The sequence below is a fragment of the Tachypleus tridentatus genome, chromosome 13, assembly GCF_004210375.1.
Source record: "Tachypleus tridentatus isolate NWPU-2018 chromosome 13, ASM421037v1, whole genome shotgun sequence".
NCBI lineage: Eukaryota > Metazoa > Arthropoda > Merostomata > Xiphosura > Limulidae > Tachypleus > Tachypleus tridentatus.
In genome coordinates, this window is record NC_134837.1 from 148,700,511 (window position 1) to 148,723,271 (window position 22,761).

Here is a 22,761-nt window from a genome sequence, read left to right on the forward strand (position 1 = left end):
ATATGTGAATTTACTTTTTCCTTATCGGCAATTGTATTAATGCAGTCCGCCGTATGTTTAGTGTGTTTATACAGGTGTAAAGGAAAAGACTGAATAAAACTAAGTATATACAGGATTCATATAATGTTGTTTAGATCTACATGGATTTTATTTCATGATCTAGATAATGTTGGCTCTTTACCACCATGGTTATCTTACCATATAAATGATCCATTACATATTTGTACGTGAGTGTGTCTATGTTTGTGTGCTAACATCCTTCAACCAGAGCTAGCCAGCTCGATTTCCGTAATGTTTTGTATGGTAACTGGAAACTATCCGACGATTACAAGGGCTATTGTGTTTCAAGATTCTTTTCCGAAAATGGAATAAAAGTCATCCTGAAACAGGGCATATTTCTAATTGTTATATACTTTCGGCTTTGAATTGAAAGACACAAGTGCTTAATTAGTTAAATGAGTCAATTGTTATCTTCCACAAAGCAGGTTATGCAATTAGCATCTAATGAGGTCTTTAGGGATTTAATAATAAAAGAAAGAAGGAAGGGGGACATTATATAACATTGTTATTTATACAACTTTTGTTTATTTAACGAGTAATCTCCGCTAGTATGAATAATAAAGCCTTGTAAACGTAAAGCTATACTTCAGACTCAATATCCCTTTATTATCATACTATGTCTTGTACGTGTGTAATGAACCATCTAGAAATCTAGCATTATAATTTCTTATATAAGCTCATATAGCTTCTCAGTTACTTTCCTTATCCAAATTAATAGTTGTTAACATAATATGATTAGAAACTCAGGGATATTTGTCTGAAAATATGTGCGTTGGTCATGATTTTATTCTAATTTTCTTAAATGGTTTCGTTTATTTTCACACAAAAAATTATTTAACCTAAACTTTCATAATTATTCTCCTTTATCTATAACCTTTGGGAAATCAACTTAAAACTCATTATAGATTTATACAACTATATGAGACACTGAGATTGCAATTTCTCTTTCACTCAATATAACTTAATATTAAGTGTAAATGACAATCTTACTGATTTAAAAACAAGTTAAATAAATGTGATCCCGTGTCATATCATCAGGACATAAAGGATTTAAATGCAGAATGTCCCATATTAGGTAATTTATTTGAAAACATTCAATTTTATAAGTATATAAATAAAAAAGTTATATTCATGTTAAAAATATACTAATTTTTGTATACAGTTTATTTTGAGCATTAGCATTATTTCTGTAAATTAATAATGTTTACTTGATTCACTTATACCAAAAAGCACAAAATCTATTACATTTTGGGATTCATTTATTATCTGACGTTGAAGTGCTAACTTAATTTTTGTATATTATTCATATTAATTATTGTTGAAAAGTGTAAGCTACTCAGAAATTGTGTTATCAATTAGACATTATCAGCCACTTCTTTGCATAAGACAGTGTAAAATTGTTTGAGCTTTTGCGTGTGAAAAAATAGAGATTTTCATAGAAAATTCAATAACTTGATAAGCCTTTTATTTTAGAATATCAATAAATATATTCAACTTTTATTTGTAATATTTAAATTAATTGCAAAAAAAAAACCTATTACTTCTTTGTTGGTTTAGAATTAAGCACAAAGCTACGCATTGGGCTATCTGTGCTCTGTCCACCACGGGTATCAAAACGCGGCTTCTAGCAGTGTGAGTCCACAAACATACCGCTGTGCTACTAGAGGGCACTTCTTAATTTTGTTTGTTTGTTTGTTTAGGAAATTCGCACAAAGCTACTCGAGGGCTATCTGTGCTAGCCGTCCCTAATTTAGCAGTGTAAGACTAGAGGGAAGGCAGCTAGTCATCACCACCCACCGCCAACTCTTGGGCTACTCTTTTACCAACGAATAGTGGGATTGAGCGTCACATTATACGCCCCCACGGCTGGGAGGGCAAGCATGTTTAGCGCGACGCGGGCGCGAACCCGCGACCCTAGGATTACGAGTCGCACGCCTTACGCGCTTGGCCATGCCAGGCCTGCACTTTTTAATTGCAACAAGTTGATTCCAAGTAAAGGAGAAAGACCTACTGTGATGGTGAAAAGATACTTTGCTTTGCTAAAATGATAAAATGGTGTATTATCCTCATGAAATGTTTTTCATTTTGTTTATGGAATTTTCAAAAGTTATTTTAAGGAGTATAAGTTTTTACGCGTTGGTAGAATATAATGAGCATCAGTGATTAAAAGTTGTTGTATAATTTATAAGACATATTATCTTGGCATATTTATCAGAAACCAGAGATATCAAGAAACAATAAAGAGAAATAAAGAAGTAGAAAGACAAAAAAATGCAACATCTAGAAATAGAAAATTAATTGTTTGTTTTTTTGAATTTCGCACAAAGCTACTCGAGGGCTATCTGTGCTAGCCGTTCCTAATTTAGTAGTGTAAGACTAGAGATAAGGCAGCTAGTCATCACCACCCACCGCCAACTCTTGGGCTACTCTTTTACCAACGAATAGTGGGATTAACCATCACATTATAACGCCCCCACGACTGAAAGGGCGAGCATGTTTGGTGCGACGGGGATGCGAACCCGCGACCCTCAGATTATGAGTCGCACGCCTTAACACGCTTGGCCATTTTGGGCAGGAAAATTAATATAATATGACCATTTTACCAGCAACTTTAACGGGGGTAAAAGACATTTTAAAACTTCCCTGGAATGTACTTTTTTACATTTATATGTAGTGCACATAGAAGTATTAGAATAATTATTATAGTTTGTTTGTTTTGAATTAAACACAAAGCTACACAATGGGATGTCTGTGCTCTGCCCACTACGGTTATCGAAACCCAGTTTTTAGTGTGTAAGTCTGCAAACTTACCACTGTGCCACCGAGGTGCAATTAGTATAGTATTAGAAGAAAGGAATGAGGTCATCAGTGCTATTGTTATGTCAGTATTACAAGTTTTAAACAGACATTTATCACTCCAGCGATATATACACTGCTGGCCAAAATCTTAAGGCCAATGAACATAAAGAAAAAATATGCATTTTGCGTTGTTAGACTAAACCACTTAAGAAAATAAGAAAAGGGAAAATAAAATTAAAAAACATTTTTAGCATTTAATAGGGAAAATATGAACACTATCAAATTACCCTAAATACTCGCTGGTCAAAAGTTTAAGACCATACCAAAAAGAAGTCCTAAACAGAGTAGGAAATACCCAACAAGAGGTCTCAGTAGTGAGTTGCACGGCTGTCATCACGAATAACGTCAAACATTCGCTTTGACATGGTCGTTAGAAGCGTTTGCAGAAGGCTGGCTGGAATGTTATTCCAAGTGGTGAAAATGGCTTCACGAAGATTATGCATGGTTTGGAATTGACGTCCATTTCTATAGACTTCCCTTGCCATCCACCCCCAACATTTTCAGTGGGGTTCAGTTTGAGCGAACACGCTGGATGGTCCAAAAGAATCACGTTATTCACCATGAAAAAGTTCTTTTGTCCTGCGGGTATTGTGGATTGCAGCGTTGTCCTGCTGAAAGATCCAGTCATTTTCACACAAGCGAGGGCCTTCAGTCGATAAGGGTACTATCTCCAACATGCTAATGTAGCCAGCTGCTGTTTGACGCCCTGTATAACTTGAAGCTTCATTGTTCCATGGAAGGAGAAAGCACCCAAAATCATGATGGAACCTCCTCCACTGTACGTGTAGAAAATGTCTCCGGTGGGATATCCTTATCGTGCCAGTAACATTGGAAGCCATCTGGACCATCCAGATTAAATTTTTTCTCATCAGAGAACAAAACCTTCTTCCACTTTTCTACGTCCCATGTTTGGAACCACCACCACGGGTATCGACACTCAGTTTTTAGTGTTGTAAGTCCGCAGACATACCGCTGAGCCACTGGGGGGTCGAAGATTTGGATTTATATCCTAATTTTTGAATAAGTATGCAAATATGCAACTCAATAATATTAATAAATGTCTCTGAATCAGCTGTTGAAAGAAACCTCAGAAATGTTAAATCACATATGGAAGAGTTGATAATTTTATTGAGAGACATCTTTCTGAAAAAATTTCTACAAAAATCCTAAAACTTTCCATGGTCTTAAAATGCAGTTACAAGACCTACTCAAAAGCGCTACCTATAACAATTAATATACTGTTACTATGCTCCAAGAACAAGTTATTAACATGTCAGATGCTTAGCATCATATTATTATGTAAATAAACTAATTTTTATATTAATATTATTTTGTGCAATTGGTCTGGCTCGGCATGGCTAAGCGTGTTAAGGCGTGCGACTCCTAACTTGAGGGTTGCGCGTTCGCATCCCCTTCGCGCTAAACATGCTCGCCCTTTCAGCCGTGGTGGGTTATAATGTTACGGTCAATCCCACTATTCGTTGGTAAAAGAGTAGTCCAAAAGTTGGCAGTGGGTGGTGATGACTAGCTGTCTTTCCTCTAGTATTTTACTGCTATATTAGTGACAGTTAACATAAATAGCCCTCATATATAACACTTTACTATTTCTAAAATATTCTTGTGTGATTTTATAGCATTATTATCTGTGAGACACTTAAAATTGATTTCCATAAGTTTATATCTCATCAGGTAAATTTATACTTTTAAACAAAGTAATATTAGTCATATTAGTAAGATTGTAAGAACTAGTTTTTCTTCAAAGATACATAAACTGCATCCAAAATATGGTTAAATACAGAAAGTAGGAACATAAATGTGTTTTTACTACTTTATGTAACAAAGTTGTGTAAGATACGCAGAATGGAGTTTTATAGGATAATTTTACGACTCCAGTGGAATCTCAAGATAACTTTCCAAGCGTCTCAAAAATGAAAATAATGTAAAGAGTCTTGATTTGGGTACAGACTAAAAGATGCCATTTGGTATTTAAAAGTAAGACATCGGGTTCTACAGCGTAGTTATTTTTTAAGCCTCATTTCTACGTCAGGGAAGAACTGAAATAACTTATTGTGTTGTGTTTTATGTGACTTTGACATTCTGTTTGAATTTCAATAAATGAAACAAAAAGACAAATACATGACCTTCATTAACAGGTTTATACTCTAAAAATATATTTTCCTTTAGTTTAGGTTTACATTTAACTGTGGTTTCCAAAATTTATCGTATTTGTACGTTGTTTCGGGATCCAGTGAGAGCTTGTAAGCCTTGTTTTTGATCTGTTTAAAGTATAACCTTCAATGGTATATGCCAATATAGGGAGTTATGTTTTCAACAAGTTTGTTAATGTGGATGATCATTCAGGTGGACTTTTGCTTGTTGTTAATTTGATGGCTACGTAGGAAGATGGAAGTTTGGCAAAATTTGTTAGACATTTGTACTCGATTGATTTCTTCAAATGTTTAAATATTTTGCGATTAAGAATATTTAGATAGTTAAAGTTTAAGCAAGTGACAATGACCTGAACATGGCTCTAGTCTTGTGTTGTGTTTTCTTTGTTTCAGTAGCTGAGTTTATTTTACTTTCTAATCTTTTGTCAAATTAAAACTTGTTGCATTTGGCATTTTTGTGTAATAAATAATGCTCTTAATATTTGATGTTAACATTATTTGGACTCCTTATTTCGACTGAGTTAATTTCAGTAAGCCTCTTCCTAGTAAATACTAGATCCTTATCTCTTGCTGGCTTACTTAAAATTGTGCAAGAATAATTTTAGTCAGAATACCAGAAGAACATATACAATGCTAAAATCACGGATTAGATTCCCCTCGGTGGGCTCAGCAGATAGCCCGATGTGGCTTGCTATAAGAAAACACACACAGAATACCAGAAGAACATATAAGTGAATATTTCTTCAAATGAGTTTCTTACTGTTATATAGTTAGGTAAAACTAAGAAAGTTATTTTATTTAACAGCTATAACATGAAAATGTTGTTTGCTATATTTTTAAATCTCATCTAATTTGTAATATTCGTATGATTGTTGATTTACTGCTTTTGTGTTATATGCCTCTATAAAAGAACAAGTCGTTGTTTTCTGTACCTAAAAATAAATTATACCTTTACAAATATATTAGTATTGAAAACCTCTAACGATAACTAAGAGGTTAAAATTCATTCAAAGCTTAAAATCCTGACTTTGAACCAAGTAACTGCACTGATAAAGTCGATTACTAATATTTTTTTTTTGAATATGTAAATACAAACTAAAAATAAGTAATCAGCTTTAGACATTATTAATATCAATGTTTTATTTTATGTTTTGTAGATATTTAGTCGGCCAGTGATTTCAAATTTCGGACCCAGAAATTTCCAGGGTAATTTTAAGGTAGTTTCTCCACATGAAACAACATATGGAGTTCTATAAAGCGCATTTCAAGAAGATATAAAAACGATCCATAAAATAGTTGTTGACAAAAACCAAAATAAAGACAAATTTTACAATTTTAGAAGTTTTTGTGCCGCCTGCATTCCTGCAGAGGATTTAATGAGTGTGTTTTTGGTATACGCATCAACTTTCTGGAAACGCAACAAACTGAAGTTATTACTTATAAAATACTTAAAGAAATGAGAAAAATAATTTATGTTACTGAGCAGGCCAATAATTTTAATTGAAGCTTTATTATAATATTCTTTTTTAAATTGTTTGTGCTAGAATTTAAAATTATTATGGTGAAATTAGCTCGTACCTAATTAAGTTAAATTCAAAAATAAACTGGTCGTTTTGGAAAAATTAAAAAAAAAGATTAACTGAATATATCTTTTTTTCTTTTCTGGGTAAGTAATATTGTCTGGTTATTATTTAAAAGCTCAACTGTCTTAGTTAATTCTAGGAGGCTTAAGAGGAGTTTGATTCTTATGGCTTTATGCTTTTAAAAAGCCTGCCTTATTTCTAGTTAAGCTTAAAGTTTGTTTGTAAGACTATTATATTTTCATTTCCATGAAATCAATGACCACTTTACAAACTCACATTATGCATTTTACTTAGTTTATTTACAACTGGAATTATAAGTCTGTTCTGTACTGACATTTCAAAAATTATCTTTATCTAGAACGAAAGAAAGATGGAAAAAGAACTCCAGTTTCAAACAGCCAGGAAAAAAGCCAAAGTGTGAAATATTAATACAAATAAGCCTAGCTTTGGATAGGTTTTAAATAAATATCTTAATTGAGTTATGCATAAGTAGAACTTACCTTCTGTTAATCATAATGGATGTGTGAAGTGTAAGTGGAGCACCTAAGTAATGTTTAAATATTACAAAAGTAAAATGCAGTAACTGGCTAGATATTAGATTCTTTAATCTTAGGAACAATAGATACACGAATATTCAATAGAGTATATAACCTATTGACAATTTATATATTCATTAGTCTTAATAGTGGTATAATTATATTTAAGACGTAGTTTTAGTTTGTTTTGTTGTGAAGCCCAAAACTACATATAGGTTACCTGTGGTGTGCTTAGAGTCGGGATTGAGCTCTTAATTTTAGCGGTAAACGTCCAAAATCACAATTGAGTCGCTGAAAGAGCCGTATCTTTAAGGAGGTTTATTCAGAAAAAGAAACTGGGTTTTTTGTCCTACCAGTAAACAAAGACAAGTGAACAATCATGTTAACCCCTCTGTATTCTATGCCACTAGTGTTGTTATATATTACAGTAAGAGGCATGTAACAGACTTGTAGAATGGCAACTGTGAGTAGCATTGGTTTTGAAAAACTTGCTGTAATCAAGTTCTTCATGAAAGGATGGCATTTTGATGTTAAAGTCGGTGACTATCTGCCATCTAATGTTACAAACAGCATGTTTCTACTTTTAAATTGAAGTAGTTCTTCGGTAATATGATAATAGCCTGCCTTACTATACTAGTTGTGTAAAACTACAATTGGAAATATTGGATATATAGTTCTTCTCTATTTCACATATCTTTTTAATCTAGCACGTTATAAAGTTCAGTCTCTGTGTGTGTGTATGATACTCTCAAGGATGGTCTGTATGGACAAACATTTCCAAACAGCTTATGTTATTAAAGCAACTGTACGCTCTGGATTCATAATATTACAAGTACATTTAACGAGCTTTAATAATGGAAAATCCATATTATACGTAAAGATGAACATGCTGAGAAGTAGACATTGCTGCCAACATCTTCATGGCTATTAGAATACGTTTATTAACTGTATTCTCATGAGTCTGCCTACAGGAAATAAAGACTTATTTCTTCTCACATCCTTCATGTTAACAATGACAATAATTTAGACTAAAGATCACGCTCTTAGTGGTTTCTTAGAAACCAAACTAAAAGGTTTTCATAAAACATTTTAAAATAAAAAACGAAATGTATTCAACTTACAAAGAGTCAAATCAGTTATGACTGAGTTTGTCATTTCAGAAATCTCATCCGTATAGAGAGTGGTATTTTGATTAATCTAAAAAGGTAGTTTCTGAGCAGTAAATATTATAACCAAGTGTATTTTGTTAAGTCGAAAAAGCAACCGAATTTAGTCTAGCAAAAACCCATCACCTAGTCAGTACATTCTGGATGGCTTAACTGGATCTTTTATACAAATCTTTGCTTTATATACAAAGATATTTTTCAACGTATAGTAAAAGATAAGTCAAATAATGCTTGTTTTAATTTAACGTAAAATAATCATGTGAAAGCTTGAAAAAGTTTAAGTTGTATGAGCAATTTCAAATAATAATAATAAACCCATGTTATAAAGCTAAATAGAATTAATAGTCAGTATGAAACTCGGAAAGGAATTAATTTTCATTTTATTTCTGGGACGTCATAATCTACTATAACACGCCTACTTCCCTAATCGCCTGTTGTTTCCTTTCCAGAAGAACGTTTCCATAATTCCTTCTTTCTCTTGTGCTTTATTACTACTGAAATTACTTATTGTCCTCCTGGTTCTTCCGTAACCACGAAGTGGTTTTCTACTTCTGTATATTATCACACTCTCTTTGTTTTTAAGGTCTCTAAGGAGTCATTGCCGAAACGTTCAGCGTTTAATTCGTTTCCTTTACAGCGGTTTAAACTTTTATGTGTGCTTCATATTTTATCACACTCTAAGTATGTTTGTTATTAATGGCCAAACCTTTATTGCAAAATGTAAGGAAATACCTATAAGAACATTGTACTTTGATAAAATCTGAAAACAATGACATAATGAATTTCATGTATTGAGGTTCGCAGATAGTATCAAGTTTGGTGTAAGTAGTTCGATGTCATTTTGATCAAAATTCCTTATAGTTGTTTCTATTTTATATTTCGGTATGATTACTTTAAAAGAAATTAACTATTCATTTCAGTTCAAATTCCAGTATTTCAAGGTTATAACCTGAAGCTGAAAATTAATTTATTAATATCTTTTTTTTTATTATCGTATTGTCTCAGGTGGTTTTGGTTCACGTTAGTTTGCGTAATTGAAGATTTGTATATATCTTTGAAACTAGGAAATGTGGTCCACGGCATGTTTACAAATAAGCTCCTGATCCCATACGTTTTAATTTTACTGTCTTATTTAATAAAACTAATTCATAAATATTTGTCCCTACGACTGTTTGAGAGCAAGATTTCACGCGGTGATCAATATTTCGAATCATTTTGAGTGTAATTACCAAAGTTCTCTAAAATATTTTCTCAAGAAAAAAAATCTTCATGATGTGTCTGATGAAACTGGTCAAAAGAATTTGCAACAAATCGGTTTTCATTCTCGAAAGAAATAGAAAACGATAAATTTGTTTCAACTATGTAATCTATACCAAAGAAAATGCACATCAAAAGGAAGTTTAGTGTAAGTAAGTATCATGCTTTTTTAATATAACGCCAATTTATGATAAGTTTGTTATTAAATTTTCTCAAAGTAGTTTAAGTTATCATTAATATTCTCACATTTTAAATTATGTTGTTACATGTCCTTCTATAAAGAATTTGGAAAGTACTGTGGATAAATGAATGGAACTTCATTTGATCTCTTGAAACTCAATCTTTGAATATTTCCTGTTGCAAAGTTGTGCATTATCTTATTTCAAAATCCTGTTAAATAGGTAACGATACTGTTAAATATGTGACGTTATTGTTATTAAAAATCACACCGATGACCGCTTAGTAGAGCACTTGTTTATTTTTGAATTTCGCGCAAAGATATACGATGGTTGTCTGCGCTAACCGTCCATAATTTAGCAGTCAAAGACTAAAGGGATGGCAGCTAGTCATCACCATCCGCCGCCAACTGTTGGGTTACCCTTTTGCCAACGAATAGTGGGGTTGACCATAATGTTATAGCGCCCAAACGGCTGAAAGGACGAACATGTTTGGTGAGACGGGGAGTCAAAACCTCAACCCTCGAATTGCGAGTCGAGAGCCGTAACCACCTCGCCATGACGAACCCACCAGAGTGCATTTCTCCTTCACGCAACGTTGATCACATACGGCTCTTAAAAATTCGAAGGTGTGTCCTTGTGTCCGTCGTTATGAACAAACACCGTCCGATTTTTGACAGGATAGTGAGAAATCCTGCTGACAAAAATACATTTCACATACTTCGGTGGCAGAGATAATTATTGCTATAAGACAATATTTAAAGTTGTAATTTAAAACTCTTATATTTTGTTTAACAGTTTTACAACTCATTATATTTCCATAAGCTATAACGATATGAGCAATTCCTCAAGAGGTTCAAACCGGTGTAAAATATTTATTTCAAAACAATCTATCAAAACGTTTAACTGCAAAAACAAGAAGAAGCAAACATATATTTTTACTTTTCTCATTTTTGCTGCAAATCCAATACATTCCCTATGGGTGTCGTATGATCGAGAAACTTTGTTTATTCCTTAATGCATAAAACCACTTGATTGGCTGCACGAAAGAAACTTTAACTGCTTGCAAGTGTATAAGGACACTAGATTAACTTTTCTATTCTTGAATTTATGAAAAAGCGTACGATTATGTGACGGATAATTTTAGTCTCATATATCTATTTTGGTGTCGATACTTGTTTAAGTTAAATTTGTATTTAGAAATGAACATACCTTATATTGTTAAATATGTATTTCGAAATTCCCGCCTATTCACTAAAGTTGTACAAAAGTCTCGAATGTAAGAATCAACAACATATGTATAAACATAGTGTATTGTCAATATTGTTGAGCAGCCTAAAATGTATAGAAAGTCCCCTCACGCAACCATAGCAGTAGGCCAAGAAACAATACACATTATTAGTTTGCTATAGTTGAGATACTATAAACCTCGGAAGCGATAATGGAGATTAACCCTTATTAATCGGTAACTTCAAATATTTTACGTTAAAAACCATTTAATTTCAGTGGATTCACATCGGATGTTAATATTTTTACGAACACATTACATAACTTCATCGGTGGAAAATTTCAATGTGTAATTCATTATGGAACTTTACTAACAAAATGCCATGAAATGTAGAAAAAAAAGAAGGGTATTAGTAAATGATATATTTGTTGACATTTACGAGATTTATTGGACAAATGTAAAAGTATGCTCTAATACAATGTAGATTTTATTCACAATAAGGCATATCTCTGAGAAACCTCATTTTCACTAGTGCATAAGTATCATTTCAAAATTATTTCTGAAGTTTTATAAGTTTGAAAACTTATTTTGTACTAGTTGGAGTACCAATCTCCTGGACTAAAGTTATGGAGTTCATAGAATAGAACTACTGAACCTACACACATATTTTGGTGAAGATCCAACCACATTCTGTAAAGTAGTTACATAGACATACAACACACAGTACAATTATCTCCACATCGACTAGCTGGAGTACCTGTACCCTAAACAGACGTTATATGATTTCATGACTAATGAACTGTTATCTCAGGGCATAAAAAGCTGATTCTTTTATATATAATTGTAAAAAAAAAAAAAAGTAAAACGCCCATAAAAACCGCAAAACGCAAACTGCAAAACTAAACATTAGAACGTTTCTCTTCATGGACCCAATGAACCTCCATATTAAATTTGTTACAGGGAGCGAAGTAGCAGAAAAAAACCCCACAAAAACTCAAAGAAACTCCAAAACGCAAAACTGAACATTTATATGGGTCTAATGAACCTCCATACTAATTTTGGTGAAAGTTCATCCATACCCTGCAAAGTAGTTTTTTAGACACACTGTTACATTTATATATACACCGAATCTTAGAAAAGTAGTTTGTTTATCCACTTTCTAAAATGAGGGTTTTTCAATTAGCTGTTGCTGATAAGTGAAACTTTTATTTTTAAATGAAAAATTCATCATAAATATAAGCATGTTGACTAATTTTCAGTGCACATGATGAAAATATTTTTATCTACAAATATTTTAACCTACAAATACGTTGTTTAACTTTGAAACATCTGTCAACGTCGATTTTTTCTTTCACACATTACTAAAAGGAAATACAAGTTTACGAAATAGCTTGTTAAAATAATCGTTTTCTTACACAAAATATATTTATATATACAAACAAAAGCAATTCTTGACTCAAGAAGTTCATTTAACTCTATAAGTAAAAACATATTTTTTTCACTATTGTTTAATCATTGATAATTGTTATCTAGAACTTGTGTGATAATATTTTATATTTCCATGTAAGTCATTGATAACTTTACGTTAGGTTTTTCAAGAAACAAAGAACAAACAAATTGGTTTAATTGTTGGATGATGAACAGTCATTAATTTGTTTCATCTTTTTTCCATCTCGGAATTTATAGAAAACCAAAATAAATGGTCTAGCTGATTTTCTGACATATTCATAAAACCTCTTAGTGTTATTTGAGTATTTAGACAACAACATATTTAAATTTGCATTAACCTCGATGAATATATTGCTTTTTTTAGTGGAAATGTATAAAGAGAACTACTTGTACTCTGTTCACCGAGTGGGATTGAATTCCATATTCTGGGCTTTGTAACACCATAAACTTACCACTGACCCGTCGGAGAGTGGATGAATATTACTGAATTCGTTTAGTAAACCTTTGCACTACACGTACTTTATTTTGAGTTAGTAACTTATTATATTATAGTATATTAAATAACGAATTTACGAAAAGCCATAACATTATTCACACACCTAAACTGATATATGTTACTATATGCTTAAAAGCCCATAGATAATATATTTACTCCATACACTGAATTAAATATATTTAAAGAGAATTTCGTTCTTAAACAAAACATGAAACGCACAACATTACTAACAAAACATGTTTAGGAATTTGTGTAACAAGACTTTTGATTTGAATTAATATATATGGAGCTATGATTATATTACTTACTACACAATAATCCATATTTACATACGTTGCAGCAAACAGTTTCGTTGGCAGTCCGCTTTATTCAGTGATGACACGCTATAGTTATAAAATTATGTTTATTGTATTTTAACAGTAAAGCAATGACATACTTCTGTAATACCGTCCACAAAAGTTTTTAAAAACTATTAGTTATATACAAGAAGACACATTTATAAAAAAAAAGAAATACAACACTAACAACTGTCCCGAACTCATCAAGAAAACCTGATATCATAAAATATTTGCGAATAAACTATGCCGTGTATAGTTTTTTAATGTATGTACAGCCATATAACATTACAGTTGTCTACAACACTAACAGTTGCCTCGAACTCATCAAGAAAACCTGATATCATGTGAAGTGTGTATTACATTACATAAAATATTTACAAACAAACTATGCCGTATGTAGTTTTTTAATGTATGTACAGCTATATAACATTACAGTTGTCTACAACACTAACAGTTGCCTCGAACTCATCAAGAAAACCTGATATCATGTGAAGTGTGTATTACATTACATAAAATATTTACAAACAAACTATGCCGTATGTAGTTTTTTAATGTATGTACAGCTATATAACATTACAGTTGTCTACAACACTAACAGTTGCCTCGAACTCATCAAGAAAACCTGATATCATGTGAAGTGTGTATTACATGACATAAAATATTTACAAACAAACTATGCCGTATGTAGTTTTTTAATGTATGTACAGCTATATAACATTACATTTGTCTCAAGTCCATATAGTTAAACAAAAGATGTGGATGATATTTAATATAAACTTCATTCCATTACAGTGTAATCATAAAGACAACCGCTGATTTCGCTGTTTGTTCTGACGCAAAGACACACAAGTAGGTTATCTGGGTCTATCACAGGATATCGCACCACTTATTTTAGTGTTGTAAGTCTGTAAACTTACAGTTTACTCACTGGTGGAATTTATTTTGTGAGGTATACCAGTAAAGTATAATGATGTGTTTTATGTAAGAGTTAACTGTGATTATAAGTTTCTTGAGCAAAGAAGAAAAATAAATGCCTTAAATGTTAAAAAAATAAAATCAACGCATCACGAACTCTATTGTTTAAACAGATTAGTTCCTGTTTAATCGAAATGCACACACGCATACGAACCCGAAATATCTGAGTTATTATATTTTCACATTATGAAACTTATAGCGTATCTTAAATAAAATCTTAAAGTTACGAAACTTCAGGATGGCGTCTCTCCGTCTAAATGCATATATGTGCACACCAGACTCTGATTAAGTATTTTTAAGTTATTTTCAGAGTTGAAGTTGTTTTTGTGGGTCTTCCGCTGCATGTTGATGTCACTTACTCATCTAACCCACTTTTTCCCCACCGTGTACAGTTGCAATACATGAAAACGCAAATCCTTTCGATATCTGTTCATTGAATTTCTCAGGCAGCTTTTGATAGTGTTAAATTATAAAAAATGATATTTCCGTACTTGTGACAGTCACCGATAGTGATAACAAGAAACCACTATACACACGTCGATAGAACTTTAATATATGGTGCATTACTCAAATATGTATATATGGTCAGGATACATAGCCATAAGTTGCCTTTGAATTGTCCTGACGTAAAACTGTTCGAAATAAGACCAGTTACATTGGTATGGTTGATGACAAACCATCTGAGTATTGGTGCTGCTGTGGCCTTCAATTCTTTGTTATTAGCGTGTTGGTGTTGCTGTGGCTTTCACTTCTTTGTTTTTAGCGCTACTTATTTCAGCTGACTTAAGAATAGCGAATTTATACGCAAACAAATTCAATCCCTCAAATCTTGAATCGACTTGCACAATAACAATGGCTAAAGTAGCAATGAATGCTGTTATTCTGAAATGATCTTCTGGGAATCCTTAATTTTTGACATTCAGATGATTAGTCAAAGAAAAAATTTGTTTAGACTTTCACATTTTTTCTTTAAAAAATATTCAGATTTTCAATTTTTTTTTAAAAGTGAAGCTTTTAACTTAACTATTGCACATTAAGGACCTTCAATACAACAATAAATAAGAATATAAGCTCAATAGTTTCTTGAAACGAACTGATGCGTCACGTTAATCATTCTATGTATATTCAAGAATGATTTTGGTCAAAACTTCCATTAAAATTAATTTCATACCCATCATAAGTGAAATGAAATGTGCATTCAGTTTCTTTACAGAAGCATTTGAATCGCTATTGAATAGTAATAACACATTTCATTAGTGGGTGCCTTGGCCAAAAGCATTTAATTTTTTTTTTGTTAAGCACAGAGTTCCAAAACTGATTTTTTGTGCTTTTCCCATCACAGATGACGAAATCTGATATAAGCTCTCAGATTTGCCACTATGCCATCGGGAAGCTAAAGCACTATACATATATTTATATATATATATAAATCATTTGCTTGCGTAATGCTTTTAGCAATATCACTGAGCACAATATTTTAAGTTAACTGCAGTACAAACATAATTATTACTCATTTGATTTCGTCTTTGTTGTTTTTTATAATTTCGCGCAAAGCTACTTAAGGGCTATCTGCGCTAACCGTCCCTAATTTAGCAGTGTAAGACTAGAGGGAAGGCAACTAGTCATCACCACCCATCGCCAACTTTTGAGATACTCTTTTACCAACGAATAGTGGGATTGACCGTCACATTATAACGTCCCCACGTCTGAAAGGGCGAGCATGTTTGGTGTGAGGGGGATTCGAACCCGCGACCCTCAGATTACGAATCGAACACCTTCACCCATCTGGCAATGCCAGACCTTGATTTCTTCTGATAGTAAAACTATCCATTGCGTCATGACCTAATACAGTTCACAATTTGCACAGTTCAATTTTCGAGAATAGCATAACCATATAGTTGGTAGAGGTTGCACAGACTTCGTCATGGTATGTATAAATGTTAAGAAAATGTGTTGATATCTGTTAGAAATGATATTTTATTCACATTTTTTTCCGTGAGCCAGTCACATTTTAAAGTTTGTTTTATTTCAGTTTTGACTGTTTGTTTCTTTGTTTTTGAATTTCGCACAAAGCTACTCGAGGGCTATCTGTGCTAGCCGTCCCTAATTTAGTAGTGTAAGACTAGAGGGAAGGCAGCTAGTCATCACCACCCACCGCCAACACTTGGGCTACTCTTTTATCAACGAATAATGGGATTGACCGTCACATTATAACGCCTCCACGGCTGGGAGAGCGAGCATGTTTGGTGCGACCGGGATTCGAACCCGCGACCCTCGGATTACGAGTCGAACGCCTTACCACGCTTGGCCATGCCGGGCCCTTCTACATTTGAACCGTAACTTTATTACTTAACAATTATATCTCAAAAAGGATAATGAATTATTTACGAATTGGCATAGTTTTAACGATTTTAATACCTAAAACGCTGATTCCTAGATTTTTAGTAATCCCTAGAAGAAAATATAGCAAAGTTTCTTTTTAGTTAAAATCTGCTTCATCAAACTGGTTCGGTTTATTTTCAAATTCGCGCAAAGCTACAGAGAAATATTTGCGTTAGTTGTCCCTAATTTACCACTGTAAGACTAGAGGGAAGGCAGCTAGTCATCACCACCCACCGTTAACTCTTGGGCTACTTTTTCATTAACGAATAGTGAGATTGACCGTCACATTATAACGCCCCTACGGCTGAAAGAGCACAGATGTTTGGTGCGACGGGGATTCGAACCCGCGACCCTCGGATTGCATGTCGAGTGTCTTAACCACCTGGCCATCCCTAGCCCCCATTATTTGTTGGTAAAGTGGTGGGTGGTGATAACTAGTTGCCTTCTCTCTAGTCTTATTCTGCTAAATCAAAGAGGGATAGCGCAGATAGCTATCGTGTAGCTTTCAGCGAAATTAAAAAAAAACAAGCAAATTTTAATGAGGAAACACACGATCATTAGTTTTGTCTTGTCCTGTCCTGTCCTTCAGAAATTTTACCTTGATCTTTCTTTCACGTCACTTTACCAAAATTTAGTTTAAAATTAATTCCAATACCATTACTACATGTATTGTTAGTTAATTACACGCTCTGTTATAAGTTATAGCCACATTCGAAATTGCATCACCACTACTTATATGTAATAAAAGTTTTTGCTGTCTGCATAATCAGTTAAAAGTCAAATCAGTAATATCTGTTTATACATATATGATTAACTAGTCAACTATTCTCAGTATCTATTTTACGTGTAAAACCAATCAGGTATTCACCCTATTAACAGTTGTTGCTATTTAAATAATAGATAGGCAAATGTTGATTTAAAAGCATAAAAACTTATGTTAATGGTTGAATATACCATATTGTTCGATCGAACATTGGTCTATCTTCTTCTAAACATAGTATGTTCCACCACTTATAAAAATTTTTTTGTGCTTATAAATCTTTATTTGCCTACCTATTATTATGTCAACATAATGTGCTTCTTTACACAAGTATCAATGTTATTTGAATGTTGAGTCACACAGTGATTATAGGAACTACGCATGTATTCAGTCTGTTACTCTCTCTCTATTGTGTTCAGTGAAAAACGTACTATAAATTTTCAGTCAAACGCTAAATCTTTTAATTTCTTCATTTGTTTCAGATACTCTTGCAAAACTATACAAAGAACGCTAGCCATTCCTAATTTCGAGTTCACAGATTAAAGTGAATCAGCTGGTCAACAGTACCTACTTCCAACTTTTTGAATACTCTGATCGAATGGTGGAATTTGACTGATACTATTATAATGAACAAACGCCCCTAAAATGTGGACTATAATTTTATGGAAAAGGGACGCAAGCCGTGAACCTTTGGATATACAATCCAACACCTTAATATTGGAATACTCCTACAGCAACACTCTATACGAAGCTGTTGATCATATATAAGTATGTCTTCTCAAACGTGTAGGGAATACTCACACATACAAACTATGAAATCGAATATTCTCTTTCTCTTATTGAAAACTATTAATATATAAAGATGAGTAAAACAATCAATAAATCAAAATGTGAACATATTCATGTTGTTGCATAGAAAAAAAAACTGATAGAAAATTTTGACATTGCGTATCTGAGTACAATAACCTACAGACTCAATTTTAACTTCAAACAAAACGCTAGTCACAATATTTTAACTAATTCGTTCGAAGTACTTATTTTCAAAAAAAGACAAGCTGCAAAACAGAAACTAAAAGGATTCATGTTTAATAAGGAAAAACAAACATTATATCAACAATTATCCAAACATTATACATTCCATTAAGGTTTTTGTTTCAGGTGAACTCAAAAATTACGCTATAAACCTCGTTACTGGAGAACTTGAAGAAACATATAAAAAGAGGAAAACGAAAAACTTTGGGAGAAATCTATTAATGACTTACATAATTGTTAATAAATATCTACGCACATCTGTCTATTAAAATAAAATTGTTGTGATGCGTTATTAAGCACAAAGTTACACAAAGGACTATATGTCCTCTGCCCACCACAGGTATTGAAACCCGATTTCTGGCAATAGAAGTCCGCAAATATACCGCTACGCCAGTGAAGACTTGAGAGAATGAAGCAGAAATCTCAGCATAGGCCTCGTAATGCAACACAGATTCGTACTACTATCTGTCATGAGAAGATTACATTTGCAAAATCTGTCCACTTTAAGGAGAATTTGTTATAATCCAAATGTTTATTTATAAATACATAAAACGCTTCTTATTAGTGGCTATGTTAATACATAAGACATTATCAATGTGGCAGCTGTTAATGTAGAGCTATAATTCTTTCACAATTCTCAAAAATCAACAAAATAATCTTTTTAAAAGTCTCTAGCTATGTGATTACGAAACATTTTTTTCCCCACATTTTATTCTCTGTATGCTCATATTTTCTCAAACAAAAGATTTCTACCCTCAATCACTAACGAATATAATTTTGCTATATTGTAAGGTTAATGATTTGGTCAATGAGATTCTCAAAAATATCTTAAATGCAATCTCTTTCTGAATGATATTAAAATCATTATATTTTCTTAGGTTATACTGGTATCGTGTGATTTATTCAATATTGATAGTGCAAACGCATATCTCTTTAATTTAAAACATCGGGTTTCGGGGAATCGATATGAAAGTCGGTAATGATCTGCATCAACAGCAGTGGATTTGATGTAGCAAGATATATGGAATTAAGATAAATTATATTGTATCTTGCTTCATTTCTTATTTGATCAAATTAAGTTTGTCTTTCCTTTTCTTACTTACATTGAACGTAATAAAACTAATGGATGGAATTATACTGAAAATAAAAATTTCTACTAAGAAAAAATACATTGGAATCTTATGTTATCTGCAGCATTTCGAATTCAAAGTTAATTCTCCCCTGGGAGCAATGAAGTTAAGACGTGTTATTAAACTTAGGTAATGATCAAGCAAGGGATTCTTGTACAAACAAGGCTTACTGAATAAAACAAGACCCATCTAATATTTTCAAAGGGACTAAATGAATAAAACGCTTCTTGCCTTCAAATATTTACGAACAAAAATACATTTTTCAGAACTACGAGTTTACTATAAAGAAAATCATACACAGTGATACATTCTAAAGGTCTTCTTTCATTTTAGTTTGTACTTCTGAGTAGCCTATTCGTTATCATGTAATTATAGTGAGTTTTTCTGAATAAAAACATCTTTCAGAAACATGCATGTGTGTTTGACTTATATTATATGGTTCCTTTATAATTATTTAATTACAAACCTTGCCAATAATTTGTACCCCACCTTCCCAGGCTCAAATTAGTTTTATTTCAGTGTTACATAATGGTGAAATTAATGTAACTTATACAGTATGCTAAAACTGCAGTGGCTCTTGAGGGCAAAAAATGTAATTTTCAATATGATAAACAATGCATTTTATTAAAGAAAGTACATTAATCGGAAACTTAATTATATATATCCGATAACGTGGCAGTAGCTCTAATAAGACTTTCGTATAAGGCCAGACATGGCCAGGTGGTTAGTGCACTCAATTCGTAATCTGAGGGTCGCGGGTTCGAATCCCCGTTACACCAAACATGCTCGCTATTTCAGCCACGGGAGCGTTATAATGAGACGGTCAGTCCCACTATTCGTTGATAAAAGAGTAGCCCAGGAGTTGACGGTAGGTGATGATTACTAGCTGCCTTCCCTGTTGTCTTACGCTGCTAAATTAGGGACGGCTAACGCAGATAGCCCTCGTGTAGCTGTGCGCGAAATTCAAAAACAAGCACACAAACAAAAAAAGAAACTTTCGTATATGTTGTAAAAATACAACATTAATTTGACAAGTCGAATTCAATGTGAATAATGAAAATATAAATAGATAAAAAATTTGTAGAAAGAAGAAAAACACAGCAACGGATGTAACGGATTTACTGCTATACATTTATTATAATACCTATATTTGTTTCAGTTTGATGCATTTGACGTATGTAATTAGATTTGTATTGCGCAAGTCCTGCTTATTCTCTAAATTTGTAGAAGATTTTCGAGAGCAAGAATCAACAATATATGGCTTACGAAAACACTAGCGTGTCTTCGAACATTGTTGAACGTTCGAGAATCTCACGTGATTGATATAACTGCTTGCCAAGAGACAGCTACATATTGTTGATAAGCTACAATTAGCATACCATAAGCTTCAGAAGTTGTAATATAATTGTGATTAACGCTTATTAAATGGAAAACTGCAGAATTTGACCAGCAACGTTTATACATTTCGAACCTTATGAACCATTCAACTTCAGAGAATTAACTTCGAACCCTAGTATTTCTATCAGGACATTAGATATATGTCTTTCTCTGTGAAACGTAAGCTTGTAAATCACGCTAGGTCAAATTATAATAGAGCTAGCTAGCATTCCTGTCAAGAGAAGTATATTTTCGTATCAACATAAAAGTAATTTGTGTCTAGTGGACCTGGACTGTCGATAAAATATAAAGTTCCAGATTAGATAGAAAAATGAATATTAATCAGTGATGTCTAGAAAATCCACTTGTAGAGAAATATATATGCAAAAACGGCTCCTTTGGGTTGAGAAAATATTTTACATAGAAGAGCGAACAACGTTTTGACCTTCTTTGGTCATTGTCAGGTTCACAAAGAAAGAGGTAACTGACCGGAAGCTGACCACATGTTTGGAAGGGGTTGTGTAACTGAGTGTTGGAATGTAGAGGGCGGTGTTAGATGTTTGAATATATAATTTTATATTATTTATTTTATTATTTTTAATATAAGTATAAATGTGTTCCTTTGTATTGGTTTATTTTGGGTTAAAGTTGTTGTATAAGTAAGGCTTCTTTAATTTTGCGTTTGTTTATTTACAGAACACATACTTAATTTTTTTCAATCACATTAACTCTATACATCCCAACATTAACTTCACATGTGAACAGGAAGAAAGCAATCAAATATCATTTCTTAACCTCAAAATTACAAGAACCGACACACATTTCAAAACAGAAATCCACCGAAAAATCATCCATACTGGACTATACATTCCTTGGGACTCAGCACATGAAACAAAACAAAAACTCAACATACTAAGAAACCAAATAAACACAGCCATAAAACTATGTTCACCAGATAAAATTAACGATGAATTAGATAAAATAAAACAATACTTCATCAACATCAATACGTTTCCTCCACAAACCGTGGAAAACATTATACGCACACACCTAGACAGAAAGCAAAATCAACCAACAAAAGTAAATATATCTCACGAATCAAAAAATCACGAAACCATATACTGCTGCATACCATATATTCCTGACATCAGCAGACAAATAACCAACATTTGGCAAAAAACTAGTAATAAAATATGACATTCCAGTTAATACCAAATTTATTCAAAAACCCGGCACAAAACTTAGGTCTATACTATGTAAAAACTACACTGACAAACACCACACCACATTATTCATAAAATACAATGTGATAACTGCCACGACTTCTATATTGGAGAAACAAGTAGAAAAATGGAAACCAGATTCAAAAAACATAAAAAGTCACCTTCACACGTTTTCGAACACTGCAAGTCAAATAAACACAACATAACCATAGAAAACACTCAAATACTAAATAAAGAAACAAACATAAACAAACGCAAAATTAAAGAAGCCTTACTTATACAACAACTTAAACCCAAAATAAACCAATATAAAGGAACGCCTTTATACCTATATTAAAATAATAAAATAAATAAAATTATATATTCAAACATCTAACACTGCCCTCTACATTCCGACACTCAGTTACACAACCCCTTTCAAACATGTGGTCAGCTTCCGGTCAGTTACCTCTTTCTTTGTGAACCTGACGATGACCGAAGAAACGTTGTTCGCTCTTCTATGTAAAATATTTTCTCAACCCAAACGAGCCGTTTTTTGCATATATAAAAATGAATATTGTTTGTGA

General features: G+C 32.8%; 2 protein-coding genes across 11 annotated transcripts in view; one reads left to right on the plus strand and one right to left on the minus strand.

The window, feature by feature from the left end:
- Window positions 1-19,342, plus strand: part of LOC143238816 (uncharacterized) — a 102,295-nt gene extending 82,953 nt beyond the window's left edge. For all 3 annotated transcript variants that reach the window (XR_013020778.1, XR_013020780.1, XR_013020781.1), the window contains one exon: window positions 17,916-19,342. The gene's annotated coding sequence lies outside the window, so the exon portion shown is untranslated. The remainder of the gene's footprint in view (window positions 1-17,915) is intronic.
- Window positions 1-22,761, minus strand: part of LOC143238817 (uncharacterized) — a 110,805-nt gene that overhangs the window by 38,037 nt on the left and 50,007 nt on the right. Inside the window, exons 4-5 of one of the 8 annotated variants that reach the window (XR_013020788.1) lie at window positions 13,312-13,361; window positions 10,073-10,499 (exon numbers count right to left, since the gene is read on the minus strand). The exons of 2 other annotated variants lie outside the window; for them this stretch is intronic. The gene's annotated coding sequence lies outside the window, so the exon portion shown is untranslated. Of the gene's footprint in view, window positions 1-10,072; window positions 10,503-13,311; window positions 13,362-22,761 lie in introns of those variants that run through there. 5 more of the 8 variants (XR_013020786.1, XR_013020785.1, XR_013020783.1 and 2 more) reach the window with 5 other exon arrangements.